A 12572-nucleotide genomic window follows, 5' to 3' on the forward strand; every position below is an offset into this window, starting at 1 on the left:
CTTCCTTCTTTCCTTTCTTTCTTTTTCCTTCCTTCCTTTTTTCTTTCTTCTTCCTTCCTTTGCTTTTTCTTTTTCTTTTATTCTTTCTTTTCCTTCCCTCCTTTCTTTCTTTCCTTCTTTCCTTTTTTTTCTTTCAGATAGGGCCAGGGACTTCAATCTGCATAGGGTGCCCCTAGCAAAATAAGGAAGTCTACCTATGAAAAGTTGCTCCTTCTCTACAATTTACTGTCTAGAGAGTGCCAGGGGCACTGACAGGATGACTTGTCTAGAGCACCTAAGTAGCCAGTATATATCATAGATAGGAACTAAAGTCAGGTCTTCCTTTCTGGGGAACCAACTCCTTATCTATTACATCAAGCTGCCACTCATAAATCTTCCTTTTTATAAAGGTCAGGAGCTCATCATCTCTTAAGCTTTGCTCAGTAACCTGATATCATGAGACTTTATCTCAGGACTGACCTGAGACAACACTGAGCAGTATATGAATTGAGATCCTGACTCTGTTACAGAGTGATCTGCCTGCTTAGCTGCTGCTATTATCTGCCTCCTGTCCTGGGATGTTATCATAATTATCAACTGATGATGAATTATCTTCCAGCTATTTGGAATAAAGAAGACAATAACTTGTTCTTCCTCTCTGGGCTCCAGGCAGAACAATAAATATAAGCCTCCACTAAAGAAGGAGGTGGCTTTCTCTTCTTAAAATCCCAGGAGGCTGTGCCTCAAATGTCCACTGGAAAGGAAGACAATCTGCTGGTCCTGATGGCCTAGAATGCTGAAGGCATGATGTTGCTTCCAGTCATCGGGACAACTGAGGAGCAGACTTAACAAGGAGTAAACCAGAAGTAGCAGAGAACTTAAAGATGTCTTTTCTGAGTGATCTGGTCTCTTCTTCTTTTATTTGTCTCAATATCTAGTTTTTGGCAAAAAGCAGAACCTCTTGACTCTTTTCTCTCCTCTTCTCTTTTCTCTTGGAAGACAGAGAGACCTAGAGAGTCACTCTCTCGGGGTAAACATCCCAGAGAGGTAGAGGAAGGAAGCCTTCCCAAGGGGTCCAGCAATAACACATATAAAGGCAGCATGCCCTTGTTAGTGCTTAGTCAGTCCATCAATATGCATTTATTAGACATCTGCTATGTTCCAGACATTCTGCTAAGGGTTGGGGTTGGAAAGAAAATCAAAAGGCAGTTCCTGCTCTCAAAGAGCTCAATAAAACTTGGAGGTAAGGGATGGCATCAATATGCAAACAACTATTTACAAAGAAGATGTATACAAGATAAATTGGCACCGTCCTAAGGTCTGGATATAAAAATAGAACTCTCACTCCCCAGAAAGTGGGACAGCTGGGTTACTCAGTGGATAGAGCTTGGGTTCTAAAATCAGGAAGACCTGGGTTCAAATCTGACCTCAGACACTTACAACAAGCTATGTGAACTTGGGCAAGTCACTTAACCATATTTGCTTCAGTTTCCTCAACCGTAAAATGAGCTGGAGAAGGAAATGGCAAACCACTCCAGTATCTTTGCCAAGAAAACTCCAGATGAGGTCACAACAGTTGGAAATGATTAAAAAAATGACTAAATAATACCTAGAAAGCAAGAAGCAACCAATACTCTCTCTCTCTCTCTCTCTCTCTCTCTCTCTTCCATATTTTTGCTAGAAGTTGGGAAGTCAGTGTGACCCAGATCCAGAATTAGAGGAGGGAATTAGCATTTTTACAGTGCTTACTACATGCCAAGCTAAGGATGTTTTACAAATAGTATCTCATTTGATCCTCTGAACGACCTTGGGAAATACATACTATTGTTATCTCCATTTTACAAATGAGAAAACTGGGGCAGGCAAAGGTTAAGTGACTTGCCCAGAGTCACACAGCTAGTGTCTAATGTCAGTTTTAAAGTCGGGTCTTCCTGACTCCATTCACTGTACTGCCAGCTGTTTCTGCAATAGGGTAAAGTATCCAGGACTTTGACTCAAGGGGAAAAATTTAGAGGACATCATCACCATCTTGGTGGTGCTTCTTTCCCTACCTGCTCTGTCCTCTGGAAACCATGGCAAACTTGTTCCCCTGCCCACCCATGTGTGTTTCTTCCTCTGCCTGACTCTCTCATCCACAGTACTCTCTCCTTATCCGTACCTTCTCAAAAGCAACAACATATTGATTCCCTTCAATAGCAATATTTTTAGTTGGGTAGAAATCATAAGTTTCCTCTCTCCCCCAAGCCCCCAAAACTTTACCCCAGAAGAACTTACTACAATTTAGATGGATAGATAAATAGATAGACCTACACACAGGTAGAAGGAGAGGAGAGAGAGAGAGACAGAGAGAGACAGAGAGACAGAGACAGAGAGACAGAAAGAGAGAACTCCCAGAAAGGAACCTCCTACTAATTCAAATCTCCTGCTCTTCAAACTGAATTTAAGGGGTTTCCTTGGGGGAACACAACCAATAGATGCCAGAAATTCCACTTGAATACAGGTTATCTTGACTCCAAGGCCTGCTCTCTAGTCACTACCTCAGGTTCCCTCTCCAGATATTTTTTTTACCAGATATTTATTAACTAATTTCTTACTGATAAAACACATGAGAGAAATCCTCCTTATACTTAGAGGTCTTCCCTCCCCACTAAGCCCCCTGGATTAATCTTCCTACCCCTTATGACTCAATCCACCTGAGGGACTTCTCTCAAGTCTCTGTTGGTAGACACTCCCCCACTCTTCCTTCACCCTAGATTTCCCTCACCCCCTCTCTACTGAAGGGGACACAGGTTTTCAACTTCCCTCCTTTTGGAGACCAGCACACCACCTTGTCTTGAATTTTTTAAGGGATTTTACTGTTACGAGCTCTAAGGAAAGAGCAAGTAGAATTTATGGTATAGGGGTTAATGCATTGAGTCTTAGAATCAAAGAAACCTGGGTTCAGATATTGCCTGGAATGCCCTTCTGCTGTGTGACTAGAGCAAAGGCATTTAATTTCCCAATGTCTCTAACTGAATTGTGGAAAAAGACAACAAAAAAGGAAATCTTTAAGCCTAAGAAACCTAGAGGAGTTAGGGCTAATGTAGAATCCATGTTTGTTCCCTAATTCCCTACTCTCTTATTCTTGTCTGATCTGCCCAAAGCCTCCCATTTCTTTTGATTTCTTCCTCTTGTCACTCATGTCCCAAGGTTTCTAGGTATGCATTAAAAGGCTCCCTGAGGTCTTCCAGAACCCATATAAGATTCATTCACATCTCAGAGGATACTTCAGATAAGTTCTTAAACTTTTTATGTGTGCTGGTCCCTTTGGGCAGTTGGAGAAAGCCTCTGGACATCTCAGAATAATGTTTTAAAATGCCCAAATCAAATATATGAGATTATGAAGGAAACCAATTATACTGAAATATCTTTAAAATATTAAAAAGAATTTCAGGGACCCCAGGTTAAGAATCTCTTTTTCTAGACTTTAAGCCTTCATCTTAGCTTCTTTCTTGTCGTTTTAAGGGTAATGGTCATCTACATCCTTTTCTTCATACCCTCCATCCTTCTAATTGCTGACCCCTGGCCTAGAGTATAGTCAAACTCTCTTAAAATTAAGATCAACACCTGTTAGGGATTTATCTCTAAAGCCCCAGGAAAGGGTGGGAGGGACCTGCCTATTCCAGGAATGACCTTTGGACCAGAAACTGTGCCCCACATTACTTGAGGCATGACAAAATTTTCTAGCAGTCACTAAAGAATTCTGGGAGCATTTGTCTATCCCAAGTTTGGGGCAATAGGACCAAAGGAGTCAGGTTGGAGTTTGTGGAATATTCTATTTGTTGAACCTAAAACCTATTCATGAATTGATGATTCCACCAAACCCCTTTAATAGAATCATATTCTAATCATTTCTAGCTGGTAGATAAAGTATTTATTAAGCACTTGCTACATGCCAGGCGGTAATTATCTTTTTTGCAGTCCACTGGGTCACTGGCATCCCTTGCCTACCAGCAGCCTTAAAGAAAGTACTTTATCATAGACATGCTATTTTAATTGTATGAGTCTAAAATTGGGACTTATTTATGCCAAGAAAAGTTTGAGCCCTAATTAGAAAATGGAAAAAGAATCTCATAAAAGTGTCATTTTGGAAAACTAAAACTAAATAAAGATTCGCCAGAAGAAACAGTATAGTATTGTGGAAATTGCATTGTACTTGGAGTCAGAAGGCCTGGTTTTGAATGCCACCACGGACACTTACCCACTTGACCTTATATGGGTTCCTTAGCCTCCCTGAGCCTCATTGTCCAACACATCCAAAAACTGAACTCATTATCTTTCTCCCAAAGCCTTCCTCTCCTTCGACTTTTCCTCTTACCGTTGAGGGCACCACCATCTTCTCAGTCACCCAGTACAGCCTTTCAACCTGTGTCATCTTGAACTCTTCACCGTCTCTCAGCTGCCATATTTGATCTCCAGCCAAGACCTCTTGGTTTCACCTCTGCCATATCTTTGAATGTGCCCCTTCTCTCCTCTAACACTGTCTCCACTTTGGTGCAAATCCTCCTTACCTCCCACCTCAACTATTGCAATGGCTTCTTGTGGTTTGGCCCACCTCCAGTCTCTTCCCAACTCTAGTCTGTCCTCCCCTCAGCTGTCAAAATTACCTTTCTAAAGCACAGGTCCAACCATGTCACTCCATACCCAATAAACTCAGTTGGTTCCCTATCACCTCTAGGATCAAATATAATCTGTTTGGCATTCAAAGCCTTTCAAAACCTGCCCTTACCTTTCCAGTCTTCTATCTTACTCATCCCCCCATTCTCTGCAATCCAATGATGCTGGCCTCCTTGCCATTCCTCAGACAGGATATTTCATCTCTCAACTCCAAGCATTTTCACTCATTTTTCCTAAGCCTGGAATGATGCCCACTCTTTTCCTCCTAATTTCCCTGGTTTCCTTCAATTCCCAACTAACATCTCACTTTCTGCTAGAGGTTTCTCTGAATCCTTCATAATTCAAGTGCCTTCTCTCTGTTGATTATTTCTCATTTTTATCTTGTTTTTACATCACTGTTTGCATGTTGGTCTCCCCCATTAAACTATGAGCTCCTTGAGGGCAAGGATTGTCTTTTGTCTTTCTTTGTCATCCTTGCACTCAGCACAGTACCTGGCACGTAATAGGTGCTTAATCAGTGTTTTCTTCATCTTTAAAGAAGAGAAGACTAATGTACTCTGTACTCCAATTTAGATAAAAGCCATTGGAAAATCTCAAGGTCTTGGATAATGTGAATTGCTGCTGTTATTATTAGTGAACTAGTCAGCCTCAGAATACTTGGTTGATAATCATCAAGTGACTTCAATTTCTTCCAACGTCCATTTCTTCATCTGAAAAATGTGTGTTAAAATGCCTGCACAGATAGTCCAAAAAGTACTATAGAATTATGAATTATTATTAGAAGAATTCCAACAAGGTAGGCATATTCATGTAAGGTCATGGACAAGAACTGCACAGCTTGAGAAGGAATAGAAAGGATGTCGACATCATCAACCCTAGGTCAGAGAAAGGAAACCATTGAGATCATAGTCTGATCCTAGTAAAATAATGCCCTCACCTAAAAAAGAGCTCTCTGTATAATGAGTGTTTGATAAATGTTTTCTGTATGAATGTTACTTGGCCTCTTAACTTGCCAAAAATAATGACATGTATGTACTATGATAATTATAACCTCGTAATCAGCCTTGCCTATATGTGGTTCATATTAGCAAAAGCATAAAGTACTGATAAGCCTGAGTGCCTGGAAAATCTTGAGTGGGTATCGCTTGATTTGCAAAAAGCTGATGACAATATACTCAAATACCAAGGTATACAATCATTCCCAAAGACAAACATGAGGCCATAATTAGTTGCTGACAATCTTGCCCACCCGGCTAGTTTTTCTTTTTCCAGAGATCATGTCTTTTTTCTCTAAGAGCAGTAAGATTTATTCATTTTCACTTAATCTGGGGGAAATGGTGCAATCGAAAAATCTACTACACTAACCAAGGTCATAAATATACTCTTGATGGCACAAGGGATGGTTCTTTGAAAATGAAAAGTCCATCAGGAATTGTTGATCCTTTCCCACTCCCCTTATATGAACAGTCCTTTCTCACCCCCTACTACTCAGCCCTCTGCAATCTGGACTCCATCCACCCACCTAATGAAATTCCCTTCTTAGGAAGACAGGGCATGACATTCTTTTTTGCAGTCTCCATGTTCCTTGATATTTATACTGCATCACACCCATGTTGCTGTGACACTGAATACTTGTGATTCACTTCCTCTCTCTGGGCCATTTTTTTCTTTCTCTTTTGCTGACTTTGCTGACTTCTGACTCCTTTGCTTTCTCCTCCACCCCACCTTAAATGTGAATAATGCTCCCCTAAACCATCCTCTTAATAAGACTTTGTCCTCAACCCCTCTTCTCTTTTCCTAATTAAAGTTCTTTTTTGTTAACAGAAATCTATTTTCTCTTCCTCCTGCTCTCTACTCCACTAAAAAAAAAGAAAAAAGAAAAATAAATTCCTTGTAACAAATATGTCTTAGTATCTTGGTAAATTAAGAGTTGCAGTGGATGTCAAGGCATGAGAAACAAAATCTGGATCAATCCCATTTTTGATACTTTTTTGTTTGGTCCTTCAGTAACATCCAACTCTTTGTGACCCTTTGGACCATACTATCCATGAGGTTTTTTTTTTTGCCAAAGATACTAGAATAGTTTGTTTGCCATTTCCTTCTCCAGTAGATTAAAGTAAGCAAAGGTTAAGTGACTTGCCTAAGGTCACATATGGATTATCACACATAACACTCAGCTTCTCTAAGTCTTAGTTTCCTCATTTAGAAAATGGGTATACCCCAAGAGATCATAAGGGGAAAGACTTGTGCAAAAATATTTATAGCTGCACTCTTTGTGGTGGCAAAAAATTGGAAAATGAGGGGATGTCCTTAGATTGGGGAATGGCTGAATAAATTGTGGTAGCTGTTGATGATGCAATACTCTTGTGCTGAAAGGAATAAAGAACTGGAGGAATTCTATGTGAACTGGAATGATGTCCAGGAAGTGATGCAGAGTGAAAGGAGCAGAGCCAGGAGAACATTGTACACAGAGACTGATACACTGTGGCACAGTCAAATGTAATGGACTTCTCTACTAGCAGCAATGCAATGATCCAGGACAATTCTGAGGGACTTATGAGAAAGAACATTATCCATATCCAAAGAAAGAACTGTGGGAGTAGAAAACCAGAAGAAAAACAACTTCTTGATCACATGGTTCAGTGGGGATATGATTGGGGATGTAGACTCTAAACAACCACTCAAATGCAAATATTAATAATATAGAAATAGGTCTTGATCAATGACACATGCAAAACCCAATGAAATTGTGTGTTGGCTATGGGAGGGAGTGGGAGGAGGGGAGGGAAAGAACATGAATCATGTAACCATGGAAAAAATATTCTTAATTAATTAATTTAATTATTCAGATAAAAAAGAGAAAAATAGAAAATGGGTATAACGTCTGTAGCACCCACTCCATTGTTGAAAGCCAAAGAAGATAATATATAGCAAATCAGAAAATGCTACATAAATGTCAGCTGTTCTCATTTCACCTTTCCCATTTCTAGAATGTGGCAAAGTCTTGCACACAGTAGGTATTTAATAAATGTGCATTTAAATAAATTTTACTTTCTAGATATATCTTAAGGAAATGAAAGATATCATGGAATTTTATGATAATTTGAGGTAATTTTGTTCTATTCTATAACCCTTTGCTGTTTCTCTAACATTAAATGAGATCCCCGAATCTTTCTTTGGACCAAAATAAGTCGATTCGTTGCAACTGTAATAGCTATTTGTGTTAAAAATTGAACTCATTTATAAATAGAATGGTTATTTCCTTCTAAAAGAATAAAATACATTCCTAACCTCTGCTCACATAAGATGTTAAGGAACTCAGTTCAAATAGAATTTCTGAATATGTTATGCCCTCACTAAGTGCTCACTACCCATTAATATATTTTCTCTTTTTAAGTGGACTATTAAGTCTATTAACATTTAATGAAACAATTTTAACTTTATCCTCAAAGAAATTCCACATTCTACGGATGCCTTTCCATCAACTCTCCAAAGGCAAATGGGCACAAATTTAAAAGAAAAATTGCTCTGACACTTCATTGCTTCACCAAGTGGCAAAGATTTCTGCAAAACCTATAACATTCAAAATCCCCACTTAAAAACAATTGTGCTTTTTATTTCAGATGGGCAATTGGTCTAATATGGCAGGCATTTCATTAAGCCCATTACCAAACATCACAACCTAGCAAATGATTAGGTATTAATAATGTGGTTAATGTCCATCCTAGGCTCTTCTTTTTTTTTTTTTTTTAATTTAAAACCCTTACTTTCCTTCTTGGAGTCAATACTGTGCATTGGCTCCAAGGCAGAAGAGTGGTAAGGGCTAGGCAATGGGGGTGAAGTGACTTGCCCAGGGTCACACAGCTGGGATGTGTCTGAGGCCAGATTTGAACCAAGGACCTCCCCTCTCTAGGTCTGGCTCTCAATCTACTGAGCCACCCAGCTGCCTCTCCAGACTCCTTGAAATGTAAGTTTTTCAAATGCCTTAAACTCTTAATTTCATAAATTACACAGTGATGCTATGTTTTATATATGTATATATGTGCATATACATGTATATTTATTTATAAAAATGATATCGTCTCCCGTCCTCTGCCAATAAAATATAAACTTGTTAAGGATAGGAAGTACTTTTTATTTTGCCTATGTTTCCCCAGAATCCTGCATTTTGCACATAGTAGGTGCTTCAAAAATACTTGCTGAATGAGTAAATAAATAAGTAAAGGATTATCACATTTCACAAAAAAATAATTTTTTTACCCCATTGTCCCCATTATACAAAGACAACTATTTTAATTCTTAGTTTCTTCAGAGGGAGGTAAGTAAGTACAGGACATAGCAATTAAGGATAATTCACAAATAAAGGTCTATTCATGGATTAAGAGATTTTTATTAAGGGTAGTACGTGGCTCAGTGAATAGAGAGCCAGGCCTAGAGATGAGAGGTCCTGGGTTCAAATGTGGCTTCAGATACATTCTAGCCACATGACCCTGAACAAGTCACTTTACCCCAATTGCCTAGCCCTTACCATTCTTCTGCCTTGGAACTGATATTCAGTAATGATTCTAAAACAAAAGTTAAGGATTTTAAAAAAAAAGAAAGCAAAATCTTTATTAAATCTCTGTTATGGAATGTTTTCCTACACAAATACTTTTTTTTTCTTTTTCCCCAGATATAATCTTCACCATAAATAATCCACAAATAGGAATGGTCAAGAATTCAAAACTACCTACTATACTAATTATAGTAATTAGGTAAAAAATCAAATGGGCACAGGAAATATATATTTTTAATATATAATAGATATTTAATACATAAATATAGCATATTTATATATATAAATATAGCATATTTATAGAAGGCATTCACTCATCATGCTTCATCCTTCCCAACCTTAAAACCCTGAGATTTGGTGGGGGGGTGGTTATTTTATGTTTTTTTATCTTTAGGTTTATTCATGTTCTGGCCCTCAAGTCTAAATTTGATCCTTTTTTTAATTCTCCCTTTCTGAAAATTATTTTGGGATTCCTTCAGTGGGAAACAAGTAACCTTTCTTTACCCTTGTTTAACTTTTTTAAAAACCACAAAACAACAACAACCAAATAAATAAATGAATAAATGAATGAATGAATGAATGAATGAATAAATGAAAGGTATGCTTGTATTCATTAATGCTCAAGATCCAACGCCTTGTGCAATACTGTCAATTTACTGACACCATCTTCTCCTCTTTAATAATTGATTCTTCTGAACTCAGCAAATTAAAAAAAAAATTAGAGATGCTCGAATTCAGGGCCATGTTCCTGGAAAATTTATTTAAGCATCTAATGAAAAAGTCATATATATTCCTTAAACACCTGTCTTGAAAAAAACATCACCCAGCAGCTGCAGGGATTTGAATACCTTTGAGGGACTTGAACATCTAAAGGCTTGAGCTGGGCTGGTGGGGTTGAGAGAAGGCACATTTGACACGGCAGTTGTGGAAGCTGTAAATGTCCCCCAGTAGGAAGCTGCTTTCTATAAACTTCAAAGCAAAAGGCAGTTAATTATCCCGCTTTCAGGAGAGGTCTGGACATACTTATGACAGCTGTTAGGTGAGGACACATGGGTATCTCAACAAGGAAACATCCAACTTCCCATCGTGTCATTGTTCTGCTCCGAACACATTGGGAAGAAATGTGGAGGGTCTCAGCTTGGTTCAATTCAAATTAATCTAAGAGTTCTTCTCCCAGATGGTTTCTGAAACACCAGCTTATGTCTCACTCTGTAGCCTGGGATCCGCTAGGACCTTTGAGCTGGGGCTCGCATGCTCTTTGCATATGCTTGAGTTCCATTTTGAATGCTGTGTGAAGGACGCCCATTCGTACCTTTTGCTTCCCGTCCTGACTGCCAGTCCAACCTAGAGGTCCGGCAACTTGGGGGTGGGAAGAGGGAGGGAATGGAGAATGGAGTTTTCCTTCCTCCTGAGTCCCTTTGAATGTGCTTTTGCTGATTTTTATTCACAGAAAACACTGACTGCTCTTGACAGGTGGGGTAGGAGGATGTTCTCCATGGCTGACCAAATACAGTGGGTTGGGCAGCCAATCAAGCTCCATTCTTGATGTGAATCCAATTCCGGCTTAATCACCAGGAATTGGTTCTAAGCTGGCCTGGTGCAGAGTTTTCCCTATCTTGCTCGTATCAGACGTTTTCCCCAGACAACATAGTTCAATCATGCAGAGAAAACTCAATTCATTGAGGCTCTCACTAGCAGCAGCAGCAAAAGAGCCAGGGTTGAGGCCATAGCTTGAGCCCATAGCTACGTGGGATCTTCCCCTTGGTTTTATGACTTCGATGGGACTCCTGCTATCCAAGGTCCTTTTCAACATTTAAAATTGATGATCCTAGGGGCAGCTGGGTAGCTCAGTGGATTGAGAGCAAGGCCTAGAGACGAGAGGTCCTGGTTCAAATCTGACCTCAGACACTTCCCAGCTGTGTGACCTTGGGCAAGTCACTTGACCCCCATTGCCTACCCTTACCACTCTTCCACCAAGGAACTAATACANGGCAAAGATTTCTGCAAAACCTATAACATTCAAAATCCCCACTTAAAAACAATTGTGCTTTTTATTTCAGATGGGCAATTGGTCTAATATGGCAGGCATTTCATTAAGCCCATTACCAAACATCACAACCTAGCAAATGATTAGGTATTAATAATGTGGTTAATGTCCATCCTAGGCTCTTCTTTTTTTTATTTTTAAATTTAAAACCCTTACTTTCCTTCTTGGAGTCAATACTGTGCATTGGCTCCAAGGCAGAAGAGTGGTAAGGGCTAGGCAATGGGGGTGAAGTGACTTGCCCAGGGTCACACAGCTGGGATGTGTCTGAGGCCAGATTTGAACCAAGGACCTCCCCTCTCTAGGTCTGGCTCTCAATCTACTGAGCCACCCAGCTGCCTCTCCAGACTCCTTGAAATGTAAGTTTTTCAAATGCCTTAAACTCTTAATTTCATAAATTACACAGTGATGCTATGTTTTATATATGTATATATGTGCATATACATGTATATTTATTTATAAAAATGATATCGTCTCCCGTCCTCTGCCAATAAAATATAAACTTGTTAAGGATAGGAAGTACTTTTTATTTTGCCTATGTTTCCCCAGAATCCTGCATTTTGCACATAGTAGGTGCTTCAAAAATACTTGCTGAATGAGTAAATAAATAAGTAAAGGATTATCACATTTCACAAAAAAATAATTTTTTTACCCCATTGTCCCCATTATACAAAGACAACTATTTTAATTCTTAGTTTCTTCAGAGGGAGGTAAGTAAGTACAGGACATAGCAATTAAGGATAATTCACAAATAAAGGTCTATTCATGGATTAAGAGATTTTTATTAAGGGTAGTACGTGGCTCAGTGAATAGAGAGCCAGGCCTAGAGATGAGAGGTCCTGGGTTCAAATGTGGCTTCAGATACATTCTAGCCACATGACCCTGAACAAGTCACTTTACCCCAATTGCCTAGCCCTTACCATTCTTCTGCCTTGGAACTGATATTCAGTAATGATTCTAAAACAAAAGTTAAGGATTTAAAAAAAAAAGAAAGCAAGGTCTTTATTAAATCTCTGTTATGGAATGTTTTCCTACACAAATACTTTTTTTTTCTTTTTCCCCAGATATAATCTTCACCATAAATAATCCACAAATAGGAATGGTCAAGAATTCAAAACTACCTACTATACTAATTATAGTAATTAGGTAAAAAATCAAATGGGCACAGGAAATATATATTTTTAATATATAATAGATATTTAATACATAAATATAGCATATTTATATATATAAATATAGCATATTTATAGAAGGCATTCACTCATCATGCTTCATCCTTCCCAACCTTAAAACCCTGAGATTTGGTGGGGGGGGGGGGGTTATTTTATGTTTTTTTAT

Source organism: Gracilinanus agilis, chromosome 3, assembly GCF_016433145.1.
Source record: "Gracilinanus agilis isolate LMUSP501 chromosome 3, AgileGrace, whole genome shotgun sequence".
In the NCBI taxonomy this organism is placed as follows: Eukaryota; Metazoa; Chordata; class Mammalia; order Didelphimorphia; family Didelphidae; genus Gracilinanus; species Gracilinanus agilis.